The 19,945-nt window shown below is 48.1% G+C and overlaps 1 protein-coding gene across 1 annotated transcript in view; it reads right to left on the bottom strand.

Moving 5' to 3' along the window:
• Positions 1 to 18,797, bottom strand: part of LOC135917624 (CUGBP Elav-like family member 2) — a 562,919-nt gene extending 544,122 nt beyond the window's left edge. Inside the window, exon 1 of the mRNA XM_065451194.2 lies at positions 18,745 to 18,797. The gene's annotated coding sequence lies outside the window, so the exon portion shown is untranslated. The remainder of the gene's footprint in view (positions 1 to 18,744) is intronic.
• Between the last annotated feature and the right edge of the window lie 1,148 nt (positions 18,798 to 19,945).

Raw genomic sequence — 19,945 nt, 5'->3', positions numbered from 1 at the left:
GGAGGCCCACCTGCTAATCCCGGCGGCGCACGAACTTGTTGGCACGTGAACTTGTTGCCTTAAACTTGTTTGCTCGGCCGCTCCTCTGGAATGTGCTTTCCTGCTTCGGCATTCCTCAATTAGCTGTGCTGCAATCCGATGTGGTCTGGGGAACTCGAAGTAATCGCAGGAAACAGCTCCATATCTAACAGCTCGTCCTCGCCCTAGTTGTTCTGAATGGCCGGTGAACTCAATTCGCTGGCCATGAGGAGCGCTGAAAGAAGCTGCAGGGTACTGGGGTCAAGCCTCGTTTGACAACCCTCGGGATCCTTGGCCCTGGAGAACAGACGTCAAACAAACCAAACAACACAGCGCTGCCCCACGCGTAAGCGCAGGCTCTTCACCCTTGACTCGCCAGGCTATTACTGAGTCAAAATCAACCCTGATCTTTTAGTTCCCCAATTTTGACTAAACAGCTGTAACCACCCCTCAAACAGCTATCCATTTCTCCTCGAATGCCGACAAGACCAGAGTACTCTTGTTGTTGCAAAACAAAAGGGTCGTTGACGATGCAAACAACAAATGAAAACAGCCGAACATAACTAAAGTGACCTAACTACACGAACAGCATGTTTCCAATCTATTGCAGTGGCGTACTTATCGCACGTAATGGTGCCACTGAACAATCTGGTCAACCTCACAAGTACGTAATCACAAGCGCGCTAGCCTTGTGGTCACTATTCAGAACGCATACTTGTGTCATAGGCAAACTCTTCATTACGCTTACTCACGTTTCTTCCTTTAGTCCCTCTAGGACACGTGACATAAACGAACAATTAAACTTGCGGGACTTACACACTCCGCAGAACCCTTAAACTAATGCGTCTTTTAATAACTCGTTCCACGCGTACTTATAAGAGAAGTCAGAATACGGCTGCCCTCAACACACGAGCAAACCAGTCATAAATCTGCTTCCTTCCGTCCACACAGGACACGCGCTAATAGAACTAAGAACGCTTCTCAGTGCAAATCATGCACTCACTGAAAATCTACGCGCTTAACCTTAGAAAATTCAAAACACTTAAAAAGAAAGAAGGTTAAATAAAACACACGCGCTTTACCATAGGCCTTTCGACGATAACCTTGACCTTCAGGTTACTCACACACACAAAAAAAAGCCTATCTACTTATTAATGAGCATCTCGTGAGACTACATGTTTACTTAAAACGCATCTTTCAAATCTCGAGCTTCTCGAACGAAAACACAAACAAAGCTCATACCTTTACATATTGAAAGAAATCTTAGTCTCAATTCGCGAAAAACTTTCCGATGCTCAAAAATAAAACAAAATAACACGTTTTACTTCTACGAACGCTCTCCTGGCCTCCTTTTCCGAACGCTTATGTCTGACTCTTACTCTGAGCCGTCCCCGAGCTGGTCGCGGCTTGAAAACTGCTCTGGCTGCCGAGAGACAACAAAAGGGCTGACTAACTATCAGCTCCCCCAAGACGTTACGGTCTCCTGCCAATTTGCGTCCCCGCGCCCCGCTTTCAACACGAACTCGATTGACCGCGTCGCTACTCCCCACCTGGTCTCGTCCTGCCACCTTGCGTTTCTTCGAACTGCACGCTGAGCTGTGAAAAGAACTACGGAACGACGAGGAGTTTAACAGCCTCGTGCCCTTTGTCCGCGTCCGTGCAGAACATGCTTCGCGGTCCCCCTTGGACCGGTGGTTTGAACGTTTAGGATGCGTCAACATCGTCAGTGACGACCGCACCTTTCTTTTCCTCGCGCCCTGCCCATTTGGGTTTCTCGCCATCTTTGGCGGCGCTACATTAATTAGCGTCTTTCGGTCTTTACCGCGCTTCTTTTTACGGCGCTTTCTCTTTGCACTCGCCTTCATGTCGCCTTCTCGTGCCTCGTGCTGGCCGGTACACATTTCGTCGGCCCGGATCGGTCTCTTGCCCGCACAGTCTGAGTGATTTACATTTAAATAAACACTCTCTCTGCCTCGACTGGCGGACAGCTCAACCGACTCTGGCAAAATGCAGCAGGCTTTACTCGAGTAAGACAACTCGCACTCTTGCGAACTGCCCTCTGCTACATTGCCCAGCTCACGCTGTGCATCGGCACACAGCCCGTCGGTATCGATCGCTGTCTCACGCGCACAGTCCGAATGATTAACAACTGAATCATCCCTATCTAGGCTATCTAGACTGGCGGAGGGCCGCACCGATCCCTGAACAATGCAGTTGTTCTCTCGTGAGCTACGGAGCTCGCCACCCCGAGAGCTATTCTCAACTGCATCGTCCAGCTCGCACTTCACTTCTGCACGCAGATCTGGCTCTACATGGGTGCTCGCGTCTGTCGCGTCAACAGTACCCTTTTCCTCGCTAGCAACCTCGCTAACCTTACCAGCGACGCACACACGCGGTGACTGTGCCAATTTGTTCGCAGCTGGCCTAGCTGTCTCCACAGTCATCTGTTGGCACAGCACCTCGTCGCTCTCACTCTGGCCTTTAACGGCCTCTATTGCCACTAAGGCATCGTTAGCAGCTAGCCTTTTCCCTTTACTTATGAATCTGCAGCTAATCTCACAGGCACTACTCTTCTCGTCGGCTTCTGGCGAAAATCCGCTCGATGCTGCCTCATTCTTTCGCTCTGTACTACGTACAGAATTCTCAGACAGCCGTTGTCTCTGTGCCAATAACTGATCACAATGCTGTATCTCTTTGATCAGTGCTGCCTTCTCTCTCTCATAGTTTTGCTCACGCTCAAGCTTACGTTCCTGATACTCGCGTTCGCGTTCATTCTCACGTTCGTGACGCTGACACCTAAGAGTAAGTTCTTGAAGCTCCTGCTTCCGTTGATTCTCGCGTTCTTCACGCGTACGCTCACTCCTAAGTTCACGAAGCTCCCGCAAACGTACACGACGCACACGCTCCCGTGGCTCCTGTATCACCTCCCAAGCAAGCTCAATGCTTTTGCCATCATTGCCACTATCGTTAATCGCCTTTATGATAGCTGGCGTTTTCATCCGTTCGTCCGCCTCAACTCCCAAATCGTCGCACACCAACAACAAATCTAACCTCGTCAACCTTCTAAGATCCATGGCAGCTGCCCCGACAGGTGGTTAAAACTGTTTTCCTTAATTAATTTGTGCAAACACACAATGCAACAAATTCCCGATTCCCAGAACTATCAAAATTCAACACACAACCTTTGAGTCTGGCGAATCATAAGGAAAAAAACCACGCGCTCACTTACGGTTGCAGCACCCTGCCATCCGGTTCATTTGTCCGCTGTTCCCGGTTCCTCCGGACTCCCTGGGTCGAAGGCTCGCTCCTTCTTCGCTACTCCCAGTTTCTTCGGACCTCTTTCGACGAAGGCTCTCTCTTCTTCGCTCTTCCCGGTTCCTTAGTATCTCTCTCGACGAAGGTTGATCCGTAGCGCTGCCACCAGCTGATGTATTCGGAGGCGATCCTACCGCTGCCAACCAGATGTAGGGGTTGGAGGCCGGACTTCGGGATGAAAACCAAAAACTTGGGAGGATTTATTCTACATTATGTACAAGGAGGTGAGCGACAAGTAACACTCGTACAGACATTACGGGCCAGCAGCAACTCGGACGCTGCGGCCCGCGGCAAGAAGTTCGAGAGAGGTGAATCAGGGAATCAGGGCATGTCCCAGAATGCTCAGGTCTCTCTGGAAGGCTTCTTATAAACCCTTCGAGCACTGTAAGTCACGTCATGTTTGACCAATGGGAGAGTCCGCTCCGATGACGCCACTTTCAGCCAATGGTAGGCGCCCGTGTCGCGGTGTCCCACCTGGCGGCTCTCTGTGGTCTTGCCTCGCAGACTGGCAATGCACTTCGAACGAGGAGAAGGGGAGGGCTGCTCATGCTCCATTGTCGGAGGCCCACCTGCTAATCCCGGCGGCGCACGAACTTGTTGGCACGTGAACTTGTTGCCTTAAACTTGTTTGGTCGGCCGCTCCTCTGGAATGTGCTTTCCTGCTTCGGCATTCCTCAATTAGCTGTGCTGCAATCCGATGTGGTCTGGGGAACTCGAAGTAATCGCAGGAAACAGCTCCATATCTAACAACGTCAGACGCTCGTTATTTCCGCAGGCAAACCAAAGCCGTCTTGCCAAACATAAGCGAAAGGATATCCGACACTCGTAAAAAAAAAAAAAGCGTCGTCGAGTACGCGAAAAAGGACCGAGTTTTGAAAGCCACGAAAAGGAAAAGTCACTGCTCGAACGCGGAGCCAAACAAGGCCGACTGCGGTCAACAAGTCACAACGCGCGCTAACTATAAACGTAACTAGTAGCCCACAAAGTGTACATACGTATGCGGATACACGTGCGGTGCACGGAGAATAACGGTGATAAACAAATAATAAAAGCGAAGCGATCGGAGTTGTTGCGCGTGCGCAGTCCCTTTACATCATGTCAGAGAGTCGCACTAAACACGTCGACCTACTAGAGCACGGAGGCAACGACAAAACATAATGAGAACCCTGCACAAGCGAGGCGACCACATAAATGTTCGCGCTTGCTTATTAGTTTGTTTGTGTTTCCTTCCTTCCTTCATTTACTTATCCGGTTTTTATCCGGTCTTCCAAATCCCCAACCATCAACAAGAATCAACAACGAGATGTTTTCCGAGAGGAGCCCCCAACAAGCATCCAGAAACGAGCATTCACCACACCTATTTGCGGAGTGACGTAAGTGCGATGGTAGCAAACGATGGCGTTTTACTATGCAAAGCTATACCGCGGCTATATTAGACGCAAAAAGTGACCCGTAGGGCCCTAGACTCTATATCGATCGCCCGGCGTTCTTTAAAACAACCACGATCTGATTATGAGGCGCACGCCGTAGTGGGGGACCCCCGATCAATTCTGAGCCCTTGTGGTTCTTTGACGTGCGCCTAAAAACACGACCGTTTCGCCCCCCCCCCCCTCCATCGTAATGCGGTCGACGTGGTAGGGAAATCGACCCCCGCGACCTCGTGCTTCATTTATTTATTTATTTATTTATTTATTTATTTATTTATTTAATTATTTATTTATTAAGTTATTTATTTATGATACCCTCAAGGCCCGAAGGCATTACAGAGGGGAGTGGGAAAACGGGACGTACAACAATAAAGTATGGAAAATAAACAATGCAGCGTGTTAGTAATTACTAATTATACAAAACTATGTATTATCTTGCCCAATATTTGTAAGTACAACAGACGATGTAAACAAAGTAGCACGTTGATAATTCCTGTTAGTACAATGTTAACCAGTGTCGCCCTTAGTCGCTCGTAAGTACGGCAAGTAAATGAAATAACGTGTTCACAATTCCTAATTATACAATGTTAGCTAATGCCTTACGAAACAGTTTGTTGTCGACAATAGACACAATTTCACAAAGAAGGTGGTTCCACTGCCGTGATGATCTGGGAAAGAAAGATTCACTGAAACGTGCGCCTATATGCGTAAGTATATATACATGCGGAAATTCTCGCACTCCATCAGTCTCGGAACGCGGCCGCCCGGGGCGGGTAACGAACCCGCGACATCGCGCGACAACGTATGGGACAGGCTGTCCTTCCGTAAGGGTTGGCTACCGTGTAGGTGCCAGGCGGCCCAGCGGTGGCACGCAATTACTACAGAGGCTCTTTGCAAGCGAACGCTTTCCTTTGCAAAACGACGACATTTTCTCCCATCTAGTCGGCTGGCGAACAACAAGGCAAAGCAGGCAGACAGCCATCCAGGTCACGTGGCATCCCGGACTGAGGAGGCCACCGGCAAGGAAGCCGACCAAACTTTGTCAGTTCTCAATAGGGCTATTTTTTTTTCTAACCTACATTGGCTATACACGAGTGTACGCAGTGTAGGAAAAGTCGCCATCTTTTTTTTTTTCACAAGGTGTAGAAAAAAGCTCCTGTCAGCTACAGGAAGCCAGCTTTTATAGCTGTAGTGTAGCATGAAAACTACACTTTGTACAGTGTAATTTCGACTTTTCGACGAGCAGACGACAAACAAGCAGGCTGGCGTTGCAAACGTGCGGCGCCATTTTGTCTGTGGCTGTCGGCTCTGATACAGCGGCGATAGTGAATATTCGCTGCAGTGAGGGTAGCGAAGTGCTGGCGTGACCACGTCTCACAAAGGAAGGTGAGCTAATCTTCCAAGAAGATAACATTATCTTACTGACGGATGGTGCGAGCTGTTTCAGACTGCGCGCTGTATTATAAGCATTGAAAGGTTTTTCTTCGTGCACTGCGAATTCGCGATGTATTTCGCTGCAGTTTGTCGCGATTTGTTGATATAAGGAAACTCGTACACTGGCGTTCTGTATCAGGCGAGGGCATATACATAGTATGCACGTACGCCATTCAAGGATACTCCGCGACTTCCGGTTTACGGCGGCGCCATCTTGGGGAACTGATAGGCCTATGCGCGCGCCTGTTAATAAGGTTCCCCAAGATGGCGGAAGGAGACGCCAACAGCGGATGTGACGTCATGTGCATAATATGTATCCGTAACCAGCAAGTGCGAAGTCAGGCGAAGTGCGGAGTCAGGCGCTTTTCGTCTGCTGATGCAGAAGACGACGCGATGCCTGCTCTGATTGGCTACTGCCCAGCGAGCCAAGTACACCACACGTCGTCATAGGCTCTGCCCGGCACTACGCTCGTCTACACGACCCTGCACAAAGAGTACGTAAACAAAAATAGCCTTAATAAAATTCCATCAGAATCATCACACAGTGACTTCCTTGCTTACACACTAAGCTCAATTATCTAAGATGCAGTCGCTGCATCATAGTGTGTTTACCATAGGGCCACAACCTGAAGCTGTCTCGTGTACTGACCTCCACCGCAGATCTCTCTCTCTCTCTCTCTCTCTCTCCCACTGTTTCAGGGCCTAATTTAGGTGTTATAACCTCACATCAACGCACTCTTCAGCGTCAATTCAATCGTTTTTCTTCAGAAAAACAAAATCCGGCAATAATGCTCAAACCTAAGGACTCCGGCAGACCACCTACGTGCGAATCTACGGCTGCATTGATACTGCTACATTCTAACAACACGGTCCATTGTTTGCGCACCATTTCCACACGCTGTGCACAAATCCTCTGGCATTGGAGGATTTCCGCGTATAGCTTCGGGCGATCTTTGACAGCACGAGTCGCTTCCGAACAGCACTTTCTTTCTTTCACAGACACGTCACGAACTTTTGAATGCATCTGTTTCGCTCTGCTCGAACAGCGGGTGATGATGATCATCACCTTCCTCTTTGAAACGGGATAAAACGGCACGGTAGCATGAGCCACCGCAGTCCAGCCTGCCATTGAAGTTCTCATGCAACTTTAGCGTCACTATACACTCTAACACACCTCATTACTTATCGGAACAACGTGGTTACCCTGCAGTAGTGTTTGAATTTCTATTCGAAGTCAGCCTGTTTCTTCTCCGCTTACGCGCCACCCGTGTCCCTAAAGTCTCTCGCTGCGATGGATGGATGGATGGATGTTGTGAGCGCCCCTTTGGAACGGGGCGGCGGGTTGCGCCACCAAGCTCTTGCTATTATAGTACCTAATGTCCTCCCTAGGTTAAAAAAGAAGAAAAAAAGGAAAGGAAAAGAAAACACGATGAATTACCATAACCCATTTTCCACATAAACCACATTTTCCGACCCGAACTACGGCCACGAGGCGCCATCTCTTAACGCAGTGGCGAACCTGCTCTCAGGCGAAAACAAAACAAAAGACACATCGATCGTCGCGCGCCGCTCTGCCTGCGGCGGTCTCCGACAGGCGGCGGTAGCGCCGCTATGTGCGCCCGCCGCGGGCCACGTTGTTTTTCGCTCCTAGAGGCACTCTCACTGACTCGCTACCCGGGCGCGACCAGCTGTTTACATTACCGTCGGCGCATCGCCGAACTGGCATCGTATTGCGCACGCCCAAAGAAAATCGAGGCGACGCGATGGGGGCTCACGAGTCAAGTGCTTTCTAGCGGAAGGCGGCTCGCCCGGGTCCCCAGGGTCCGCCGGACCACTTTCTGACCAGTGGAGAATTCGTGAATCAGTACAGAGGGGCGGTAACGATGAATGTCGGCAAAGGAGCAATGGCGCGCATTCTGGAAGCTTTAGAAACTGTACCGCAAGCGCAGAAGGCCGACACTTACCGTGCGTGAAGGTTGGAGAACGTAAGGTATTTTTAATTTTGCACTGCAGTCGGTCTGTAGATGTCAGACCTGGCGTCGTCGACGCCGTCGTGACGTCATGACACAGAACAAAATTTGCTCACGTTATGTAGCAATGAGACTATGTATTACGGCGTTGTTCATGAACCTATTTACATAAACGAGAGCATTTCTTTTATTTTTTATTTCTAGCTGCGCTCTTATGTGTAGCAGCCGCAGTGAATGCAGGAACGAAGCTATCCCGTGTTTCGTGGCGTCATGACACAATCGCCGCCTGGGTAACGAAACCGAAACTGGTTCGCAGAAATAAGCGTTAGAGTAAAATTATTTACGTAACTGTGATGGCCTGATAAATTATCAGAAGAATAAGAATGAGCTGGGGTGGGTTAGGCAGGCATTCTTAAATCATAAACAGCAGGTTGCCATTGTCCCTCAAGAGAAAAGTACATGATAGCTGTGTCTTACCAGTACTCACGTACGGGGCAGAAACCTGGAGGCTTACGAAAAGGGTTCTACTTAAACTGAGGACGACGCAAAGAGCTATGGAAAGAAGAATGATGGGTGTAACGTTAAGGGATAGGAAAAGAGCAGATTGGGTGAGGGAACAAACGCGAGTTAATGACATCTTTGTTGAAATCAAGAAAAAGAAATGGACATGGGCCGGACATGTAATAAGGAGGGAAGATAACCGATGGTCATTAAGGGTTACGGACTGGATTCCAAGGGAAGGGAAGCGTAGCAGGGGGCGGCAGAAAGTTAGGTGGGCGGATGAGATTAAGAAGTTTGCAGGGACGACATGGCAACAATTAGTACATGACCGGGGTAGTTGGAGAAGTATGGGAGAGGCCTTTGCCCTGCAGTGGGCGTAATCAAGATGATGATGATGATGATGACGATGATGGCCTACCGGGATTTCTCTATAGTATATAGAGGGTTCGAGACTTCATTTAACCCAAGGAAACAAGACTGCAAGTTGGAACTGTCATGTCAGTACTGCTTTAGAGGACACTAAAGCAAAAAAAATTTTAAAAATGAGTCGAGCTAGACTAAAACATTGAATAATAATGAATTCGTCGAGAGAACAGAGCATCTTTGGCGCCACATATCTTGGACTATGGTACCTCTCACGTGGCGTCAGCACTGACTGATTCACAGAACGCAGCATAGAGGCAGGTAGGTCACGCGTGGATTGCGTCAACTTGTCCGTTACGGCGCGGGTGATTCAAAATTGAGGAGCAGCAGCGGTGCCCCCCTTCAGTGGTCAATTTTCTACGCAACAAAGTGGTCTATTGGGAAGCCGAAAACGATTACATACTTCAGGAGGAATAATCCATCGATCTAGCTCGGTTTAAACTATTCCTTTAGTGTCGCTTTAAGTTTAGATAGATCGGCGAACTAAGCTTCTTAATTAGCAAAAACGAGCACTGCTACCATGTACAAGGCTTGGTTGAGCCACAAGAGCCGCAGTAACGAAAGATAGCAGCAACGCCGCACTTAACTCGGATTCGGAGAACGTCTAACTCGAGCCTGGTTGATTGTTTACTGGTGAAGAAAGATGGACGTTTGTCGACTATGGGACAAGGCAAAACACTCAGCCTCAGAAGTTTCGCGAACATTTGCTGCACCAAAACGGCCCACGTAACTAAAAATTATTATTATTACTATTATTATTACTATTATTATTATTATTAGTAGTAGTAGTAGTAGTAGTAGTAGTAGTAGTAGTAGTAGTAGTAGTAGTAGTAGTATTAAGCGTAGACGCGCTCAAGTATCGGCGCGAATTTTAAGAAGTGTTCGGCCTGCATTGATGAAAATTAGTTTTCACAGAACACTTTCGAGCTCAAACTCACAAATTTCGCCATTTAGTGTTCCCTTAAGGTACATGAGAGCTATTTTATGTTATTATTTTTCTTAGTTTACTTCGTCTGCCATTGGCACATAAATTGCCCGAATTTCAAAAGTCACGGACGTGGGTCATTGGGTACGAACCTAGCAAGAAGTATTGCGCCCAAACGTGGCACCAAACAGACGCACGTCACAAGTACAATCCTTGTGCGAAAACCGAACGCAAACTAGCCAGCGATTCAGACGACCTGGTCATGTACACCAGGCGCTCCTGTGCATTCGCTAGATGATCGACAGTTGTCACCATCACTTTTGGAGGCCGCCTGCTAGAGAAACGTTCGCACGAACACATCAGCAGCAAAGAGCCCATGGCCAGTGGTGTGCCCATGTCTCTTAATACACTTGATGATATTTCACAACACTGCTTAGCCCTGGGGGGGGGGGGGGGAGACATGGAGAGTCCACCTAGTGAACTCTCCATGTCGGCCGCTGCTGATTGGATGCAGCTGTACGAGCGAGGAGTATGCGAGCGGCCCGAGCCAATCAGGAACGGCCGAAATGGACAGTCCACTAGGTGGACTCTTAGAGAATACCTTCCCTGGAGGTGGGACATTGGTGTAGTTAGCAAAAGGATGGAGTTACCATCACAATCTGTTGAAGACAATTAGGCCTCCTTAGCTGACTTCGCAAGGGTTTGGTGTACCTGGGATCGGGGTATCTTGTAACCACTTCTAGGAAGAAAACAAAACGGAGCTTTCGGGCATTCACAGCGTCGTAGCCCGTTACAAGATGTATTTGTTAGCGTTTTAATCGAGCCCCATTACGAGCTAGCACAGCAAGCTACATATCACGACAAAAATGAGGCGAGTTCCGTCCACAACCACACCGCAGCAGACAACATGCGAAGACCTTTGGTAGAGCTGCGCAAGTGCTTATGCGATCGCCCTGCTGCGGTGTGCATACACACATACGTGCTCTGTGTGTACTATAGTAACATCCGTCAGTTGCAGAAACAAAAATGCACTTGATGTGTGTTCGGACTTAGTACGACGACACCTGTAATCATATTCGCGAACTGGGCCTTAAGCGCATCCCCCAAGCCAGTCGACTCGGAAAGAAACTAAGAAAAAGCGCTCCAAAGGTGAGAGCTTGGCATTTTCGAAGCTGAACGACCAAATATAACCGACAAGCGTTGCATGCACTGTACTGTCAGCGGTCGGGACAATGCCTGACATTTTCACTTACTGGGACAGCGTGCCATCTGCAAAAATTGTCTTAATATTACGTCGTTTCTGTATTCTTTTTTTGTTTTGCGAATGCGTGTGTGCGCGCGTTACATAAACTCCATCAAAGCATACGCCAGCTAACGCGTATGTCGTGAGCTTCCACCGTTTTCCTCTCGTCTATTTCGACGAGGCGAACGTTTTTACGTAAACGCTTTGACCATCAGATTGGAAGAATACCGAGAAGAATGTGTCATGTACGTTGTTTTTTTCTTCATTTGTATTTTTTCGCGCGTCCTCGAGTTACGTAAACACTTTCATCGACCCGGACGCGTACCAGTCAGGGATGCCCGGCCGCCGGCAGAGCGGCAACCGAATTGCATCGCCGCATCGCCCGGGCGCTTGTTGCGCATGCGCTTGACGTCAGGCTTAGCAGTTATGCCGACGCATATATTTGGGCGGTGCTAAATGGCGAGGCTCGCACGCAGCACTAAACCGCGGTCTCTCCAACACCCGAAGACGCTAATTAATATATCCTTCCTCCACCGTTTATACACTCTCAATGCCCGTTCGAATAATAATAATAATAATAATAATAATAATAAGAAGAAGAAGAAGAAGAAGAAGAATAAGAATAATAAATGGAGGGAAATATGAATTAAAAGAGAGAAAACGAATAAAAGGAACAATGTTGAAAAGAAGAGTACACCTACATCAAAGCGCAAGGTACATACAAAAGAAAACGGAGGAGAAGAACTACGCGTGAAGCTATGACAAAACAAGGCCAAAGGTCGGAAAAGCACGACCACAGCGAATTATGAAAAATATCAATATAACGGAAATAAGCGTTATAAGAGACTCTTGTATCTGGAAGGTTGAGTGTTGGTGATGACAAGCAGGAACATGGAAAGGTCTATGTTCTCTGGTGGTAATAATAATAGTGATAATAATAATGATAATAATAATAATATTTATTGTTGCCATCTTACAATAATCGTACATCAGAAGGCAGGCCCGTCAAAGCCAACGAAGTGGCTTGCGTGACTTGGCCCGGCATGTCGGCAAACAAAGTCAAGATGGCAACATGTACAGAAATGACAAGCTCGTGAAGTTCATCACACAAAAATGAAACAGAAACTCAGCTGAAATCAGTGAGAAAAGAAATACAAGAAACAAGAAAAGAGAAATGTAGTATTATACATATCTTACAGTGCCTTCAACATTTTTTTTCAAGTTTCGTTTCGAAGTTGCAGTAAATATAATTATCAGGAAGGTCGTTGAATATTCTTGGGACATAAGCATACCTACTAGCTTTACCAAATCTTGTGTTGCAGTGTGGTACTATAAAACGTCACCACAAGCGCCCCCTGTTCGTCGCACGCGACTACATTCGCGCTCTGCTCCACCGGCTGGGGTGGAGGGGGGGGGGGGGGAGAGTACGTACAGCATTACACGCGTGTTACACCGTGTTACGAATCGATTGCCCGCCGACACAGGATCGCTCGATAAATTTAATCCCACAGCGCGATGGATGCATACTTCACGCATCGTTCTCGCAGCACGACTGGGTAAGGAGCAAGGAAGAATGAAAAAAAGAAAAAAAAAGACGGCCCGCGAGGAACTTCCTGTCACACTCTGCACCTATATCCGCCCAGGTCCCCTCGGAGATGTTTGCCGTAGGAGACTACGCGGCAATGGGTCCCCCAGCACACTTTCTTTTTCTTTCTTTTTTTTAAAGCAACGTTTACCCCTACATGAAATGGAAAAGTGTCATTCATCCGAAACTAGCGCAAGGCTACATATTCCAATTTTCCATTTCGTGAAGCATGCGGCCCCTATTTTTCCGGATTTCCGCAAGAACTCATACGCCACCCCGTCGCGGTACCCCGCTGGCTATGGGACCAAGGAAGCAGCGTTTCGATGTGGACGAAATGCAAAAACAAACAAAAAAAACACGTGCATCTAGATTTAGATGGCACGTTAAGCAACCCCAGGTGGTCGAAATTAATCTGGAGGCTGCCCCACTACGGCGTGCCTCGGAATAATAAAAAAGATCGCGGTTTTCCCACGCAAAACCTGCTAAATTTTAACTCATTTTCGACATTCAGTGATAGAACTTGCCATATATTCGAGCTGTCGAATAATTCAGCCTACTCTGCAATGTGCTAGCCTGCCGGTTGATGGTATGTGGTGTGTTATGGCGCAAGGGCCAGTCATGGCCAAAGAGCGCCAAGCAAGGTGTGTTTATGCTGGTAGCGCGGCCACCACGAAAGGGCGTGTAGGTTCCGCGTTCGATACCCGGGCCAGGAGGAATTTCTCAACTGCCCAGCTTTGCTTTCTGAGAAAAGCGTCCGCGTGTTGTTCGTATACGAGTTGGCGTTACACTCGGGTGGATGTGCGCATTCTTTCTTTTTTTTTTTTTCACCATCTGATGGAACTACGCCCATATATGTTGGGGATGTCAGCGGATACGGTTCGCCAGCTATTCCTGCAATGCCCAAACCACGAACAGTGTCGTGTTATAACTGCCGAACTTCCACTGCCCCGTTCGCTAATACAGCGCTTACTAACTATACAGCAAATGCACTGGAAGTAGTTGTTTATTAGTGTGTGTGAGCACAGGACGTAGCCATGCCAAACTAACTATATATCTCGCCCATGACATCCTCGCGTCGCTTTTAACAGAACTTTCGGAAATGAACAAGCCGGACTTTATAAACCTCAACAACTATTGAACAATAATGAGCACGTGTAAATTACGAATAAAAGAAGATAAATAAGTAATGCGCTACGCCTGTGAAAACACACGTAAGAAGTCCTCGCGTTATCTGAGGAAATCGCTAAAACGACAGAAAAACTGCCGGTCGACGCGGAATCAAGTTTTGCCATTTTGCAGGAGGGGTGAGGGGGACCGGGGGGGGGGGAGGGGTAGCAGGACACGGGCACCGAAACTTACCCGCTTTTCGTTCCCGCATACGATGAACTGCGGGCGGCTGCAGTTGCGCTTTAACAAGCACATACAAACACACACACGACAAAGCGCTCACGCGTGGCAATCTGTTACGCCGTGCGGCGCGGTTAAAAGCGCGTAGAATCCGCTTGCGCTTCAACAGAGACGTACAAAAACGAGAGGATCACGGAGTTCTACGGTGCCGACACCCCGATCCGATTATGAGGCACGCAGTAGTGCGGCTAATTTTGACCACGAAGGAGGGTCTTTTAAAGCGCACGAAAAACACACGGTACACAGGAGCGTTTTTTGCGCATTCCGCCCTCATCGGAGTGCGACCCGCGGCGGATGGCATCGAGCCCACGACCTCCGACTCGGCAACGCAATCCCGTAGCCAGCGCTGCAACAAGGTCCTCGATCATCATTCCTCAACATCATCATCAACAAGGACAACAAGGATCATCAACAAGGACAACGCGCGGTTGATGTTTTCCTACGCGTCGAAGAATGGACGCTGCGTTTCATTTATTACTGTTATTATTATTATTATTATTATTATTATTATTATTATTATTATTATTATTATTATTATTATTATTGTTGTTGTTGTTGTTGTTGTTGTTGTTGTTGTTGTTGTTGTCATAGAGCAAAACTGTACACGGGTGTCCCACAACGTTCAGCGACCCGCTTCGTTCAATGTGATTGCATATATATACTCCTATAACAAAAGTAGCAGTTCCGCGTTAAAAGCACGAGCTTAAGCTTAACACGCTCTCCACTCGCCCCGAAAAGAAATGTGCCCGTCTTTGTCCTTTTTTTCGCAAATCTCGCCACTCGTTCACCACACTCGCCATTCACGAGGCCGACCTCGCGGGACGTCCCCTCACAAGTCACCCACGTATGCCCGCACACCCACTTCACGCCCGTACAATAGCGCCCAACACAGCAATAATTCACCAAGCGATGTCGCATTTGTTACCGCCTGAGCTCGCTTCAGAAGGCCGTTGAAAATACACATAACCCGACCAGTGTGTTACCCACGTCCCAACCGTGGGACCATTGAACTATAAATAAATAAATAAATAAATAAATAAATAAATAAAATGTTTGTTTCATACTATCGGGCTTCGGAGGCGGGGGTATTACGCAATGTTTCGAGCATGGGCGTGGTATCGCAACGGATACGACGATGGTGATTTGGTGCTGGACAGTCTTCAGATTCCTTAGTCGACTCGCCCAAGGAAGACGACGGTCTTAAAAGCGGAGACTTTTCGTGCAGTGGGACAGCGGGTCCTGATGTGAAGTGGGACGTTTAAATTACCCTGGCTGGAGTGAGCTTCCGTAACTGTAGCCACGTAACTAAGGCAATAAACCCTTTTTCCTTCATTCTTACAACCGGACGTAGCCGTCGATGGGCTTGGTGGATTCCTTGCCCTAACGCCGCCATAAGCCTCAAGAGGCTGTTTACTGGGGCAGAAAAAGAAGGCAAATCAAAAAATACTTCTTTTCTCAGATTTCGCGCCTAATTAGCAGGTCTGCCCGTCAGGGTGTGACGCCACCGATTTCGAAGTATGCTCTCGCATTCTGGCGCGTTCGGGCGCAGGTACTAAGTTTTCGAAACTCGCTCAGCCTGTTTGAGCAAGTACGTAGCCTCTGAGATTTGCCAAAACACGCAGAGGGCCCCCCGCCCAATTTCAGAGGTCATGTCAAGAAACTACGGTATTTCAACGCTCTGGCTCATGCGTCATTTTCGGTGAGGGGCAATGGCGGCATTCCTGTCCTTTTTCTTTCTTTTTCTTTATTAGTTTCATTATCAAAAAACTGTATTCTAGCGAGCCTACGCGAAGCACCCATAGTATGACAAGCGTAAAACTTTTCACAGTAGCCGCTCTACATATCCACCTTCCCTAAAAGGCTTCTTACGCGACTTAAAAGGTCTTGTTGAAGTCCGCTAGCTTCAAAGCAATTGTAATCTGCCGCCGCGCCAACTACCTAGAGCCTTGCTGATCTCTGTACAAATTGCAGGAACCATCTCCCATAACCCCATCGGTTAAGAAGAATAGAAAGAAAGCATATAAAAATATATCCTGAGTGGGGGCGAGTGCCAGTATAACTGCACTACTCACTACTGCATATCTCCCTCTCTCTCTCTCCTTGTAGAAAGGCCACCAGTACGGCACCGAGGGAATCATTTAGGAAACGGGGCAGCACGGCGAGAACAGAATACGGTGAGACACGCAAACGAACAATAAATAGCAACACAACCAGGGGAGAACCCCCCCCCCCCGTGAGCTGCGTCATTCAAACGGGCTGCCACGAAGAACGCACACCCGAGTCGACGTGCAGTCCCGAGATGAACGCTAAACTCCATCGTCCGCCGCTAAACGGAAAAGAAGAAGCAGAAACTAGGATAAACGAAACAAAAACATCAACATGTAATCACCGAAAGAGCGATCAAGAAACGCACCCCCGCTTGCCGTCATTCCGAACAAAAAGAAAACAAAAGTACGAACAAGAGGAGTGAAAACGGCGTAAGCGCACACAGCGTAACGGAGCATGAAAACAAAAAAAGAAAGAAAGGAAAAAAAAAGAGAGACCTGAGCAAGAGCGGCGTTCACGATTCATTCTGGGCGAGCGAAGAAGTAGAGAAAAAAAATAAAAAAAAAATAAAGGGAGCGTAAGAACTCGGGAATCGGAAGGGGCCGCGAAACGGAGGAAGTGCGCTTCGCGAATCCCCGTCTTACTCGAGGCATACACCTCCCGGGGGCCCCCCGTCACCCTCCTAGCTATCCTCTTCATTTGCTTCTCCTTGGGCATTCCGATTCAGTTACATCCGAGAGATGGCCCCGAAAAATGCGACCATGCGTGAGTGAACATGAAGGGGGAAAAAAAAATAGGAAGATCCCACCGCTCGGCGAACACGACGAAATAAAACGCATATGGCCCCGTCTGGCGTCTTTCTTTCTTAGACAACGGCGTCCTCGTCAACGGACCAGCTCTGAGGGGCGCCCTTCTCATTGTGAGTAGTCAGAGCACGGTTCTCGGGAATGCGCCGGCGACGCTCCGCGGAATTCTGTGCAACGCAGCGGAAGGCTGCGCGGCGAAAGCGCCCGCGATTACGGCGCTCTCTGGACGTCACAAAACGCATACGTGACGTCATCTTTTGGAAAGTACACGCCAACGTTGAAAAACATGCTTAGTAATAAAGGCGACCACGCTAAGCGTCGCCGGCATCACCAATCTGTAAACGCATACGCTCTGGCTTTTCGCGTGCGTCTCGAGAGCGAGAGTGCAGCGCCCTCTGGGCATCGGAAGGAACGCGTGACGTCATCTGAAGGAAGGCAGATGCTCCCACCACGCTTTCTAAGAAAAGAAAGGAAGAAAACTGGAACTACTAAACGTCGCCGGCATCACTTAGATGCAGATAGGATGCACACTGCCATTCCGCATGACGTCACTGCTGAAAGCATGCAGGTCTTCGCCACGTCTCATTTCCCACAGATATTGCGGAGCGCTACCTTAAGGTCACACGGATTCGGTGCAGCACTAGCAAGGGCCTGAACCATAGCAACAAATTTTGCAAACGCGTTGCAGCGCTTCGATGACACGGTATATCCGTTACGAAAACTATAGCGTGTTCACGATCTTCAAACACAAGAAGTCTAACTTCGAAACTTAAAACCGAGACGGAAAGCGGGACAGATGAAACTCGTTCTCTTGTTCTGAAGACGCGGTAGTTCCGACGCATTAACATCTCTTAAAGCAACCGAAACTGAGTTTTACCTCGATCGAGCATACCGTCACCGTATTAACAGCGGCGTAGACGGTAACAGCGTAAGAAATGTTACGACGGTACACTATAGTCAAGCTCCGTTAGCAAAAAACCCTTCAGAAGTAGCAAGAAGCTCAATTTAAAGTGAGCGGAGAGATTACTGAGCCTGCAAATAGGCAACATGGAAAAAACTGCGACGGCGTCACTTTAACATTCCGCACCAGCAACCTGCGGCGTCATGAGTATTGCCAGTCTGCTTGGGCCTATTCACTTGCAGACAAACAATGGTAACAGCACATCTTAATGAAATTAAGAACTACATTGGGCAAGTCTTGATAGCGCTTTTCTTTCCCGCGCAGGAACTCCGCATTTCACTTAGAACAATTTCCCTTGTGTTGCTCGTTGTCTGTTGGATTCATACGGTTGCAGCTAATAAAAGCCTCGGTTGCGCTTATTCTCGTTCAGATGCCGGAAGGCACTTTGAAGGCCGCGACGTCTCACTGACGTAATGGCACTGAAGTTCGGGCGCGATTTAAAACGAAATTTGTTCCTGATTTTGTCGCTTACTAATGATCGCCTTCCCGCCAAATAAGTGAAGATACAGTGCGTAGAGAATACGTTACCAGACTAAGCTGACAAAGCTTTTCTTTTTCCCTTTAGCGTACCTCTGAAACGTCATGAACTGGAAATCGTTTATGCAAATCCTCCACTACGAGAAATTGCTTAATGCAAGCTGAAATCAAGAAGCAAGCGCGGCAAGGTGCAAGCACGTACTCACCAACTCTGTACAGTTCCTAGGACGAACACCAGAGGCCAACAATCACCACTGCGCAAAAATAAAAAAAAAGAGGAAGAGTTGTCAGCGACCAGCAGGCTTTGTACTCTAAATCTCATCGTCCATAGTTTTCATCTTATCGTTCTTGTTTATTTTTGGTTTTTCCGCTATCACTTTCTCGTTGTTGGCTTTCTCGTTGTTCGAATTTTTGTTCTGCACGCGCCAGCCTGAATGCGCTTCTTTTTTTTTTCTTTTTCTTTCAAAGTTTCACAGATGCTAACTTAAATTGAAGACCTTCATACTATGGCTTGCTTTTGACCAGCTGGTGTACTTTATCAGAAGGCAACAGCAAATTTATGTATTTAAAATCAAACTTATGTACTCCGAATATGCATGCGTGTGTTGGCTAGCTGGCAGCAAACAATTGTCAGAGAATGAAATTACACTTTCCTTAATTGAACTACGTTTTCTTTTTCCCGTAATGTTCTCTCTAATCGTTTTATCCATGTTTTAAGCTTCTATGACTGTCCAAATGATTGAATGAACGAATGAATGGTTGAATTAATTAATTAATTAGTCAATCAATCTTGGGGCTTCACGGCACAAAGCAACAGGGACTACGAGATATGCCTCTCGGGGCATCTGCTGATACTTTTTGGACGCGTCCTTAAAAGGCCCAACACCAGGTCAAAACACTGCAAGCAGATCAAGCCCAGCGCGTAGAACATGCGGTAACGGTGGCGTACGCCTAGTTTTCGACTTTCGGGAAGCGACGCAAAATGGCTCAAACTTCGTTGGAAAGCCTTCTGCGTCCTTATTGGCGGAGCAGCCGATCTCCTCGCCAGTGTAGACGACCTCGCAGGTCTACCACGTGACACGTCCCGCACACAGTGCACAAGTAGCCAGCGGCTACGCGGACACACACAGGCACCACACGCGAACAGGGTAATGTGGGAGAAGGCAACCGAGTAACGTCCTAACTGCGAGTCGGCCTAGTCGGAACAGATTCATCTTGAAACTTTTTGTGCGCGAACAAACAGGGACGAAGAATAGGGGCAACACAAGGACGAGCGCTTTCCTTTCCTTTTCAACACAAAGTAAGCGCTCGTCCTTGTGTTGCCCCTATTCTTCGTCCCTGTTTGCTCGCGCACAAAAAGTTTTTTTAAGAGTAACGTCCCTTGCGGACGCTGAAAGGGCAACTCCT

The sequence above is a fragment of the Dermacentor albipictus genome, chromosome 10, assembly GCF_038994185.2.
Source record: "Dermacentor albipictus isolate Rhodes 1998 colony chromosome 10, USDA_Dalb.pri_finalv2, whole genome shotgun sequence".
Classification (NCBI taxonomy): Eukaryota; Metazoa; Arthropoda; class Arachnida; order Ixodida; family Ixodidae; genus Dermacentor; species Dermacentor albipictus.
The sequence above is the reverse complement of the archived record's forward strand: the minus strand, read 5'-3'. Positions and strand labels throughout refer to the sequence as shown.